This window comes from Protopterus annectens, chromosome 7.part0 (assembly GCF_019279795.1).
Source record: "Protopterus annectens isolate FY-2018-M chromosome 7.part0, PAN1.0, whole genome shotgun sequence".
Lineage (NCBI taxonomy): Eukaryota > Metazoa > Chordata > Ceratodontiformes > Protopteridae > Protopterus > Protopterus annectens.
In genome coordinates, this window is record NC_056739.1 from 975,824,435 (window position 1) to 975,837,917 (window position 13,483).

At 38.9% G+C, this 13,483-nt stretch overlaps 1 protein-coding gene and 1 long non-coding RNA gene across 3 annotated transcripts in view; both read right to left on the reverse strand.

Moving 5' to 3' along the window:
• The window catches only part of HCN4 (hyperpolarization activated cyclic nucleotide gated potassium channel 4), a 2,820,592-nt gene that overhangs the window by 119,510 nt on the left and 2,687,599 nt on the right, over positions 1-13,483 (reverse strand). The window lies entirely within an intron of this gene.
• LOC122806818 overlaps positions 11,971-13,483 on the reverse strand; it is a 153,743-nt gene continuing 152,230 nt past the window's right edge. Inside the window, exon 3 of the long non-coding RNA XR_006365558.1 lies at positions 11,971-12,099. This is a non-coding gene — a long non-coding RNA (uncharacterized LOC122806818). The remainder of the gene's footprint in view (positions 12,100-13,483) is intronic.

A 13,483-nucleotide genomic window follows, 5' to 3' on the forward strand; every position in this document is an offset into this window, starting at 1 on the left:
TAGTACTGCTCCATCCATCGCAAATCTATATGCATTATTGTTCTGTTGAGAAGCAGCATCTATCATTGTATTGTTTATGTCCAGCCAGTGGTGTGCCTTTGGAAGGCACATTAGCTGAGCGGTTTTCTTTAAATTGTTGGTCAAATGCTTCAATTTGCATAGTCAAAGAGTCCACCTTCTGTGTAAGGACTTCTATCAGAGCCGTGAGATTAACTTTCTCACTGCTCGCAGCCAGCTGTGAAAACAGGTTTGGGTTTGACAACCCACCGGACACCAAAACAAACAAAAACAAGAAAAAAAACAAGATAAAAATCACTACAGAAATAAGCAAAAGCCTTCCGAGGTGCAAGAATGAGACTGCTAATAAATCCGTTAAGCTGCTTTAGTTGAATGCACACTTTTCATTTGATACGAGGATCAAACTTCATCAGACAAAGAATGAATAAAAAACACATTATTTAAAACATAGTCTGAGTCTGTTTGTACATGCTTGTGCAAGTTACTGTGGATTACTTTGTACCTTAAGGCAATGAATTCAGAGTCAAATGGTGGGTGGGTTTGGGAAGTCAGGACTTGTTACCTTGGTCTATGGCTGTTTAATATGAAGCCTATTTGAGTAAAGTTGTTGTAGGCCAGTAGCACAAGCCAGCAGTGCAACACAATCAGACAATCACAAACACACACACACACACACACACACACACACACACACACACACACACACACACACACACACACACACACACACACACACACACTCCCTATCATAAAACATACAAATCAGTGAACCACCTTTAATTACTCTAAATATATGCACATCCAAAAAAAAAATGAAAACAAAACAAAAATGCAAAGCAAGCATTGTTCCATAGAAGAAGCCATCTCGCCCTGTATAGTCACACCCTCACTAGTTCAAACATACTAACTCTGAGACTGAAGCTGGCATTTCACCACTGGACCAGTAATCAAGGAGCCTTGATCTTCACCAATGACACCAGTAGGGGATGTTCACTGGGAGGATGGCAATTACACACACACAGTACTTCCAGATGCAGCTCTCTGCATCAAGTGCAATTTTCCTTAAGAGCACACAGAGACTACAGTTAGTCTGGGACTGGTTTCAACCTATTTCTCCAGATCCCCACTGGCACAGTTACAGAGCTGAGTCCTTAGCCAGGGTTCCAGGCCAAGTCCTCCAACATTCTCTCTGTCCAACCAGTGATTCATTTACCTGCTCAAGTAGCTGACAAACCAACACACAGTCTTTGAGATTTTGATTTGACACACACAACGGGGAAAGGCTGACCCAGCTTTACTAGCTATGCTCGCCTTTGCGCAGACTATAAGGTAATTTTCACTGCCATCAGAACCCCTTATCAGCTACTTTAAGGCCCTTAACAAAGGGTGTCCAATTTTACTGTGTAATATTAATATTAATACAAATGGAAGTTTGATGAAGAGCAAGGCTATTAGGAGTGGACCACCCAGTGTCACCAAATAAATATGCAAGTACTCCAAAACTTAAATAACTTTACACAGATCGGCTACAGTGAAAGGGTTCAATATATTTATTTATTTATTTTATTTTATTTATTTATTCCCAGTTTGATTACCGGGGAAGTTTACTGGGCCCAGAGAGTCTGTTTTCAGTGAAGGCCCGGGAAGAAAAGCTCCATGAAACAGATTACATTAATAATAAATAACAAAAGAACAAGACAATACTATATATATATATATATATATATATATATATATATATATATATATATATTTACAGTGACAACAAAGTTCACAAGAAATATTTAAAACAACATTACAGGACAGTCACAAATAGAGAAAGAAAAACATCTAAACTAAGCTTTACTATATTCTCGACTGTATCTAAGAGAATTACTATATCCTAGACACTTTTCATTAGAGCAAGGCAAATGTTATGGTGAATGGATCTTCTAGTTGTTAAACTAAGGAACTAGTTGTTGTCAGGTCTAAGACAGAATACCGAATGCTCTGTCTCACTAAGAGACTTCTCAAATTAATATCTAAACTATTACTTCTGGAATAGCTTGCAGAATGACATCATTTCTTGTCAGCTGACTTTTAGTTCCCAGGCACATAACAACCACTGATGGCAGCTGGTAGCATTTAGTATCGACCTGTAAAAATACATAGCAAGGGTTTTTCCTCAGATTGCTGGCAGATGCTGGAAGTCATAAAAGAACTGCATTCCTTCATGCTTTCAAGACAAGTAATTAAGTCACCATAAAGACAATACAAAATGTTTCCTAGTACAGACTTTGTGTCTGTTGCTGTATTGAAAAGTGTAAGATACCACATTTTATGACCTAGCCATAAAGCAATTTAATTTCAGGTATTTTTCTAAAATTTACTAGACTGAGGTTACCTCCTGTATCCCAGTTTCCACTGTTAAAAACAGTTACAATAGTGCATGTACATTTCTGTTGTTTTCCAGTAGGGCACACTGTTGGTCATTTTTAAACACAAGCCTTTTCAACACACACGTCTGTACATGCAGTTTGATATACATGACATACAGCTCTAATACATTTATAACACAAGCATCTTACAGAAATCATTTTGATATTCACCAATGACATATAATTATTTACAAAATTCCAGATAGCTGTGCTGGCAGTCTCCTTTCATCAAATATCTTCCTCCCTTGAAAACTCAATCTAGTTTTTCAAGTGGCCCTTGAGAAACGTTGCTTGAGAGGGATGTGCCTATCGGGGAATACATTACCCCATTCCCTGTCTTCAAAACATCCATGACACCCACAAACTGTAGAAATAACACACATGAAGGCAAGAGGCAAATCGATCCACTCCCATGTATTTATTTAGCACTTTCATTTATAAAATACAAACTTCCACCGAATAAAAGTTTAAAAATTTGAACCATAGTGGCCAACTCATTTATATATGCACTAAAAACCATGTGATAAAACTTGCCTCAGTTTAAAACCAGCATTTAAAGATATATTACATCTGCAGTTTGTATCACTAGCATTTTCATATACATTACATGCTTTCTCACTGCTAAGCTACACAAGCACATACTTACATGTAATATTACTAAAATAACTAAAATAACTCTACTAGATAAAGTCTTATATATGTAAATAAATGCATATATGGATCTAGCTATCGTGCTACCTATAACAAAGCTGACTTTAAACACAGTGTATGCCCCATGAACATAGTTATACCTAGGTAGCAAACTTGGCTTTCAGTCTCAGAATAGGACTGAGAGAAAGCACACCATTTATTCCTGGATAACTTGTTGTGTTGGTTCGCAGTTGCCATTTGAGTTCCTTAAATTCAAATAAATCATCTGCAGGACCCCCCCTCCCTTTCACCTATATCAACAGGATCTATAATAATATATTTAAAATGATGGTCTGCAAGTTGGAATATATGTTCAGCTAAGGCATTCCTTGAGTCTGCTTTACTGATATCATATTGATCTTGATATATTCTGGTTTTAAAGCTATTTTGTTCTATCATCCACCCCTCCCACTTTAAAGAAAAACTCAAACTTCATATAGACCAAACTTCAGACCAAACTCCATTGGCTGAATCTGCTTGACTGTTTTTCTTTGTACCTTCTAGCAAGGAAGGAAGAAAGTAGGTTATGGACTTATACCTAATTGTTCAGTAGGCCTCTAATATCTATTTTTACCAGGGCTCTACAGTTCGCTTGGGTTTGAGTAACCAGCAGCCTTACACCCCCTTTCCAGCTACCCAACAGACAATCCACCTCCTCACTTACAATAACCTACTCTCTTAGCATTAGATCTTCCATAGCTCATGACTAGCTAGCTCTCCCAAACACCTTTCTCAGTACTAGTTTTGTCCACTAGGTGGCACCCTTATCCTACTCCCTTATTCACTGCTTCTTACTCTCTCTCTCTGTCTAACCTCTGCAATTTCAATATATCTCTTCTTATCTTCCTTATTCACATCCTATCCAGTACTCACTGCCTCTCTCCCGATTTTACCCCTGCAACTGTACTATACCTTCTTAGTTCTTGATTCTGCTTCTCCTCTCATTCACCTACTGCTTAACAGTATTTTACCCTCTCCCATTTCTTATTAGATTAGAATCCTGTGGCATTCTAAACCTTCCCTACTCAGGCACTACCTCACTTACCCATAGTATCCTGCATTTCTGATAGTCTCCTCTCCAGCTTGTCCTTCGATTGTGTCTGCCCACTCCGTTCGCCCTACGGGCTCACTCCGCTCCCCTACCCTACCCCCAAATCCCACCCACCCCCAGTAGTCCTAATCTTATACTTCCTAAACCACACCCCTCACTCATCCTGCCTATTAGCCACCCAATCAATTTACTCCACCTAGCCACACCCTCCTCCTCTAATTCTTTCACTAGTACTCTCTACTTCTAGAGCTGTTTTCCCAAATAGCATCACTCCTTTCTCTAGATAAGTCTGTCCCACTCCTACCTCTCCTTCATTACTTTATCCCACCAAACCTCCTTAGTTTTATGTATAGTTGCAGTTTAACAACATGCAGACTACAATAAAAGTCTTCATAACCAACTTAACACTCCTAACTATATTCTTACCTGCCCTGACCTTAGCCTATCTCCTAACCCATTTTGAAAAATCCAATTTGTTTCTCTACAACCTCCCTCCAAGACAAACAACCACTGTTGATATCTTCCACTCCCATAAACACATTAACATAATTTCCACGCCCTGTTATATGTCACCTCAATACCATCGATGCACACACATAAAGCATAACCTGATAACAAAGAAATGGAAACTCCTAATTAACTATTTACACAACTCCATATCTAAACCACTAAGCCCTATCTTAAGGGATGGTGACATACACCCTAATCCAGGCCCTACCATAGCATCTACAATAAATATCCACTGCACATCTTACCTAAACCTGCCTACCTTAAGTAAACTCTCCAACTCTCTACTTATAGCACATCTCAATACCCGCAGTATCAATAACAAAATTGCCCATATTCATGCTCTCCTTGATACTCACTCCTTTGACATTTTCTGCCTTACAGAAACATGGTTAAAACCAGGAACTAAGGATAATGAAATTATCCCTCCTGGCTATAACATATTGAGACAAGACCACTTAAAACTTAAGGGCAGGGGAGTCGCACTCCTCTACAAAAATGGAGTACAGATCTCCTCTATAACTGAAAACCCACCCTTGCACAATAAGGCTGAAGTCCTAATCTCCAAACTGCAAATCAACCCAAACAAATCCCTCTATGTGATCTGTATCTACCTACCCCCTGGTAATAGCAACACTATAATAGAAGATATTGTTAGCTGGGTTTCCTCAACTTACCCTCAAGAAACAATAGTACTAGGTGACTTTAACACTGACTGGAAAACCATTAATACCACTAACCTTTCCACACATATTAATCTCCATGGTTTTATTCAAACTATCAACTTAGCGACCAGAATCAACAAACCAACCAAAAAAGAGAGCACCTTAGACTGGATACTTATAAATAAAGACCCACATACTTATAATGTAGGTACCTTACCAGATGATCTAAGTGATCATATGCTAACTTATATAATAAGACAAAAGAATGATATCTCTATCACTCCAGCCTATAGGATAACACGAACAAAGAAACACTTTAACCCTGTACTCTTCCAAAATGAACTCAAAGCTTGTGACTGGAAACCTGTAAAAATACTCCCACTAGATGAAGCTGTCAAATATTTTAACTCTAAATTTCTTGCAATCCTTGATGAGCATGCACCCAAACAATCTATTAGAATAAAATCCAAACCAGCCCCCTGGCTAACAAAAGAGACTAGACAAAAAATACTACTTAGAAATAAAGCTTGGGAAAACTGGAGAACTAACAGAACCTCCCCTGAAAGACAAACCTTTAGACAGCTGAGAAACATAACTAAAAAGGCTATACTCTCTGACAAAAAGAACTACTATAGTAAGCTACAACAAACACACCACAAGAAGCCTCAGAAATTTTGGACTAACATCAATAGACTCCTCAAACCTGGTCAGTCTAGCACACCATCCCCTCATGATGCTGATCATAACACTCCACTTCAAATAGCCAACAACTTCAACACCTATTTCACAGAGACCATGCAGTCCCTAGCTAGTCAGCTTCCCACTGATAACATGAGGCTCCCTTCTTCTACAGCTGGATCTCTACCAACTTTTAGATTTCATCCTATTTCAACAACTTTCATCTACAAAATCCTACTAAAGCTTAAGCCTTGTACTCCTTCAGCTGACCAGTTACATTCTGAGTATTTGTAAATAGCAGCGAAAGTTATTGCCTTTCCCATATCCATCCTACTCAATAGAACCATTAATGAAGGCATCATTCCAGACATCTGGAAAATCTCCCACATCATCCCCCTACATAAAGGTGGTAAATCCAATGACTACTCTAATTACAGACCAATAGCTCTCCTATCACCCTTAGCTAAAGTCATGGAAAAATGCATTCACTATCAGTTACTCAACCACCTAACTAAACACAATATTCTGGCTACATGCCAGCATATTAGCATACAGAGGGGTATATAGAGTGCAATGTAGAACCATAGGCAGTAAAAAGAAAAAAAAGGAAAGGTGGTTAATTATTTAATTAATTAATCAGGGTTAGTGCAGGGACATAACCAGTGTGATTTTAGGTGAATTTTGAGTTTTTGCTTAAAGAGTGACAGTGATGGAAGTAGAGTTAGATTAGTAGGTAGAAGGTTCCAGTGTTTCCCAACAGTATTGGAGAAAATGCTGTCGCCTGACAAGTTATTGGACTTACTTATACTTACTTATACTAGCAAGTAATTTACCTGAAGAGCGTAGAGAAATCAGATTGTTATAAGGGGTAATGAGGTTAATGAGAATTGGAGTATTATTAGGTTGGTAAAAGATTTTGTGAGCAATGGTAGGGCAATGCCACTGCTCTACTATCTTTCACTGACACCATTAATAAGAACCGTAATAACAACATCCTCTCTTCTGCTCTCTTCATCGACCTTTCAAAGGCTTTTGATGTGGTTAATCATCCCCTACTTATAAATACTCTTGAACTTCTTGCTCTAGATCCCCCAGTTATACAATGGTTCAAGTCTTACCTAAAATAAACTATCATCCCTCCTACCAGTCCCCTTGAGTCCCCCAGGGATCCATTTTAGGACCTCTTATTCATCAACAACCTTCACATTCAATATGCCGATGATTCCACACTTATATGTTCTGCTAACTCCACATATGAACTACTCTATCTAACTCAAAAAGTATTTAACTTAGTAGAAGACTGGTTCCTAAAATGCTGCCTTCTTTTGAACGCCAAAAAAAAACAAGCTTCTACTCTTTGCACCCACCAGTAGGTCCTCATTATATCTAACAACGGTACCTTTATCTCTCCCGAACACACTACCAAACTATTAGGAGTTACAATTGATAACAACCTTAACTTTGATATGCATATAAATAACACCATTCAAGCAGTGAACAGAAAAACAGAATCAAACCCTTCCTGACTCCTCTAGCTAGAACCACCATTGCCCACTCTCACTTAATCTCAACGCTTCTCTATGCTTCTTCTATTTATACTAATCTAAAAAAAAATAATCTTCTCAAACTATCAAACTCCTATAACAATATTGCCAGGTTTGCCACTGACAATGCATTTCAAACACATCACTGTCTGAATCTTAAGCAGCTTGCTTGAACTGAACTCCCTAACATGCTAACTTTCCCAACTCACCATTGCTCACAAAATCTTTTACCAACCTAATAATGCTCATTCCTCGTTTAACTCATTACCCCTGTCCATTAACTTGTCAGGCGACAGCATTTTCTCCAATACCTTTGGAAACACGGAACCTTCTCACTACTAATCTAACTCTACTTCCATCACTGTCACTCTTTAAAAAAAAACAAAAATTCACCTAAAATCACACTGGTTATGTCCCTGCACTAACCCTGATTAATTAATTAATTAATTAACCACCTTTTCTTTTTACTGCCTATGGTTCTACATCTTACTCTATATACCCCTCTGTATGCTAATATCTGGTCTCCGAAAACTTATAACCACAAGTGTTTATGTTAACCAACAATGAACTGTAGTGTATCTCGCTTATCAAACAATCTCACAACTGTTATATTATTGACCTCCTTGTATTTTTACTTTGAGTATGCCTTCTTTTGATTGTATATACCTCTTATTTTTTTTTTGTACTTGTTTTTGTTATACAATTGCATAATACTGTTTGTACTATGATGGAGCTTTTCTCCACGGGCCTCTACTGAAAATGGAAATATATCCAGTTAGACTAGCCCAGTCAACAAATGTAAAATAAAAAAATAAAAATAGAAATAAATATATTTAACTCCACAGTTTGTCCATGTCAATCCCCAACTTAAAGCTGCCCTCACCCCTCCTATTTACCTTTTTCAGTCCCTCCCCATACAGCTTAGTATCCCTCTATTGGTACAGATATCTGTACCCTCTATTTTAGATAATTACTGCACATTACTATTCATTACTGTTGGACTAAACTCGTGTTTGTAAATATGTTAACACATTGCTGCTCTGTACAAATATGATGCGTATAGTCCATGTCCATGATTTTTTTGCTTTGTGTTTCTAATGTTATTGTTTAACTGATTTCTTTCATACTTTTTAATCTAAATGTTATTTTTCTGTAAACTATATGTGTACTGGAGCTTTTCTTCTCGGGCCTCCACTTAAAATGGGCCACAAGCCAAGCTGGACCGACACGGTTAACAAATGTCAATAAATAAAAAAATAAATACATAAATTCTGTCTTAGCTATGTAAAAACATGGGCATTTTTGACAAATACCCACGTAAATAACCAATTTGCTGTTACAATTATATGTCTTTTTCGGCCTTATTGTACCAAAATGGGCTAACTGGATTTCATTCCGCTCTGATATGTATTTACATTGGGGGCGATGCCCACATTTACTGATTTTTCCACACAGTTCGTCATACTTAGGTTTTTCTAACATAATTTTAACTGAGGAACCAGACAGGGGGTGGTTTATTACAGCGACAGCAGCAATTTCAACTATAGGTTTATAGGTTCATAGGTGCATACTGGGCCAACGGCCTTTACAACCATAGCCCATAGAAGTACCCTGGCATCATGCTGCCATTAGTTCCCAGTGCCTCTATAACGTAGAGCCACTGGAGTGATCCCTGGGGTGAACTTTCTATTTCCCATCCACTCATCAAGATTTCTCTTGAAAAGGGCCAGTGAGGTTCTCTGTTTGACATGTATGAGAAGTCTATTCCAGAGCATGGGCAGTCTCTGGGTTATGAACCTGTCCCTCTAGCATGTTCTGTTGATTGTGGTAATGAGGTTGAGGTCCCTGGAGCATGTGGTGTGGAGGGATTGGGATTTTTTTAGGTGTAACATTTCTAACAGGGCTGGGTCAGACATGGCTTTGTAAGTCAAGCAGAGATTGCCTCTTAATAGACGATATGAGGCAGAATAAAGCTGGAGTTTTTTTGAGTCTGTCCATGTAGGGCATGTGTTTAAGGCCTAGGATCCTCTTCATGAGGGACTTTTGTGGCCTTTCCAGTTGTTGCAGGTGTTTAGTGAGGTACATACCAAATGGGGCATTATACTCGTTGACTGGTCTAATGAGGGAAGAGTAGAGAGAGATGATGACCTCTTTCTTCCTGGTTGCAAAACCCTTGGTAATGAGATGTACCACATAGAAGGACTTTCTGACCACAGTGGCAATGTGGTGGTCGAAGGAGAGGTTGCTGTCAACCTGTCTCCCCAGATCTATTATAACACCTTCAGTGTTTAGTGGGCTGCCATCAGTGTGATGATTAGTGGGAACTGAGTTTTTCCCAAAGGGAATGACGACACATTTTTTGGCATTAAGTTTAAGACCATGGTTTCAACTCCAGTTGTTGGTCTCAGTGAGGCCTTTCTGTAGGATGTCTACATCACTTGGGGAGTTAATAATGGCTCCCAGCTTGCATCGTCAGCTAGTTAGCAAGGTGAATAATTAAGGCTTAGTTCTAGACAATTGGCTACCTCTTAGGGACTAGGTGTTTCCATTTATCTCCAGGATCAAGCACCCATCCCTCAAACTGACCTTCTGGAGGTAATTCAAGCACTGATATCTTCCTGCCTTGGCTACTGTAATACCCTTTACTGGGACACTCTGATGCTAAGACTGGTTGCTTGCAGTTGGTGCAGAGCTCTGGTGCTAAGTTACTTAAGGGTGTTCTGTGTTTCCATCATGTCATGCCTGTTCTGGAGACCCTGTCCTAGTTCCTGGTGGTCCATCCTGCTGTTGGCCTAGCTACCTATACACGACCTAAGTCATAGTTATCTGAGAGTCCTTATAGCCCTGTACTGCCCGACCTATGCTTTCTACTGTGCCTCCCAGGAGTTGCTTGTGATTGTACAGGTGCAGATGAAAACATCAACATATAGAACTTCTTATAAGGTCCTGAACCTGTGCAATCAACAACCCACAGTGGTTAGGGAAGCCAAACAACTTGTTGTCCTGCCACAGATCATTAAAATTTATTTATTTAAATTAAATACTGATTTGAACTGGGTCTATATTATGAACGCGAAAAACCATATGAGCGAATATGAAGATGTCGACCCGTATTGCGCGAAGTATGGAAATCGCAAACGTACAAAACCGCAAATTCAGAAATGTTGATTTGTTTTGGTTGGCCCGTCTGCGATATAGCTCCGTAAGGTAAGTGTGTGATAGATAGGACTTTAGTGTTAGGATTTGGGTTAAGGTAAGTGTATAGGTAGGTAATGTATGTAATGTTGAGTGTAGTGTTAGAAGTAGGGTTATTTTAAGTGTATGTATGTATATTGTTTATTTTGTTTGGGTGTATGTCTGTAGGGGAAGTGTGCAGTAGTTACGGACCTTAGGGTTAGGGAGGGGTTAAGGATAGTGCATAGATAGTTGTGTATCTGGGGTTTAGTTCAGTGTTGGAGGTAGGGCTTTGTTAAATGTATGTATGTGGATTATTTATTTTGTTTGGGTGTATGTGTGTAGGGGATGTATGTGGTAGTTACGGACCTTGGGGGTAGGGAGGGGTTAAGGATAGTGCATAGTTAGTTGTGTATGTGGGGTTTAGCGTAGGGTTAGAGGCAGGGTTTTGGTGCTTTACCTTAGGTTAGAAGTAGGGTTTGGTTAGTGTATGTGTGTGGTTTATTTATTTTCTTTGGGTAGGTAGTATGTAACGGGTGGTGGGGTTGGCCGACTATGACAGTTCGATATTTTTTTTTTTGCGGTTTAGTGCGTTCGGGATTTTTGCAGTTCGCGGTATAGGTGTCGACATTTAGGTATTTGGGAATAGGGTTTTTCGCTTTGGTAATATAGACCCTTTGAACTGACTTTTGATCAGAGTGGAACTAATCAGTTGCAGAATTTTTTTAATGCCTTGACCATGCAAAAATAAGTTGCTTTGGCAGAATTACTGTTTGTACTTTAACATTGCATCTTGAAGTAATCAAGAAAAATCAGCATGATCAGCCGGCAAAGAGTATTCATATCTAATTTATGACTTATTTGCTTATTTTATTCAGTTTAATATATTACATCCATTTTATTTATTTATTTAGGTCATTTTATTATTGCTATTGACAAGTTGTAAAAAATGTCTTCGTGTGAAAAAAGAAGAAGCAATGAGACTGTAGTTGCCATTTGTGCAGGGATTTATACCACATATGCTGACAATATGAACATTCAGCATAACAGGTCCACAAAATTAAAGGATTTATAGATAGATGGATGACAGCTATGAAGGTCTAAGGAAAGAGTAAGGTATGATGAAAGTTACAGAAAACATGAAGACAGTCTAATCACTTTGCAGGCTTATTTCACAGTGCTGAATGCAGTCGTTACTGTAGGATGAAGAGAATAATCCCTTACCTCTGCAGTATCTTTCCCATCTACTACTTTCAGTTCCTTCAAAGACCACTTGGAAGCTTGTTTGTACTGGTCCCCACGGTCTGATTTCTTTACTTTAACTAAAGATACCTGTACTGGACGTTCTGCAGACACTGAAAAAAAAAAAGAGTCACGCATAAATTTTTCTGCTGTCATCTCCACTCTAATATTTTTGCTGTCTCTATTCCCAGAGATGGAGCTTTGTAACTTTGTAGCTACCATTCACCAACCCTACCCAAAAGTCCAGGCTTTGTACATATGTCTAGCTGTGCATGTCACAGCCATTCTAAAAGGCTAAAAAGATTACTTGCTTTAAAATTACCAAGCTTTGTATAATGAATAATTGTCAGCGCACATGAAAATCACATATTTATTCATTTGCATTCCCATCAATGAGTTTTACTTTGTAAATGATAAAAGTTCTACATTACTAAGTTTTTTAAATGTAATTAGAATGACAGTGTTACCAAATAGGTAAACAGTTAAGTAATATAGGTAATGACTCAATGGCAAAGCATTGTAAAGCCCTGTGGTAGATCCAGATGACACAGGATTAACTACCTGTGGTAGATCCAGATGACACAGGATTAACTACCTGTGGTAGATCCAGATGACACAGGATTAACTACCTGTGGTAGATCCAGATGACACAGGATTAACTACCTGTGGTAGATCCAGATGACACAGGATTAACTACCTGTGGTAGATCCAGATGACACAGGATTAACTACCTGTGGTAGATCCAGATGACACAGGATTAACTACCTATGGTAGATCCAGATGACACAGGATTAACTACCTGTGGTAGATCCAGATGACACAGGATTAACTACCTGTGGTAGATCCAGATGACACAGGATTAACTACCTGTGGTAGATCCAGATGACACAGGATTAACTACCTGTGGTAGATCCAGATGACACAGGATTAACTACCTGTGGTAGATCCAGATGACACAGGATTAACTACCTGTGGTAGATCCAGATGACACAGGATTAACTACCTGTGGTAGATCCAGATGACACAGGATTAACTACCTGTGGTAGATCCAGATGACACAGGATTAACTACCTGTGGTAGATCCAGATGACACAGGATTAACTACCTGTGGTAGATCCAGATGACACAGGATTAACTACCTGTGGTAGATCCAGATGACACAGGATTAACTACCTGTGGTAGATCCAGATGATACAGGATTAACTACCTGTGGTAGATCCAGATGACACAGGATTAACTACCTGTGGTAGATCCAGATGACACAGGATTAACTACCTGTGGTAGATCCAGATGACACAGGATTAACTACCTGTGGTAGATCCAGATGACACAGGATTAACTACCTGTGGTAGATCCAGATGACACAGGATTAACTACCTGTGGTAGATCCAGATGACACAGGATTAACTACCTGTGGTAGATCCAGATGACACAGGATTAACTACCTGTGGTAGATCCAGATGACAAAGGATTAACTACCTGTGGTAGATCCAGATG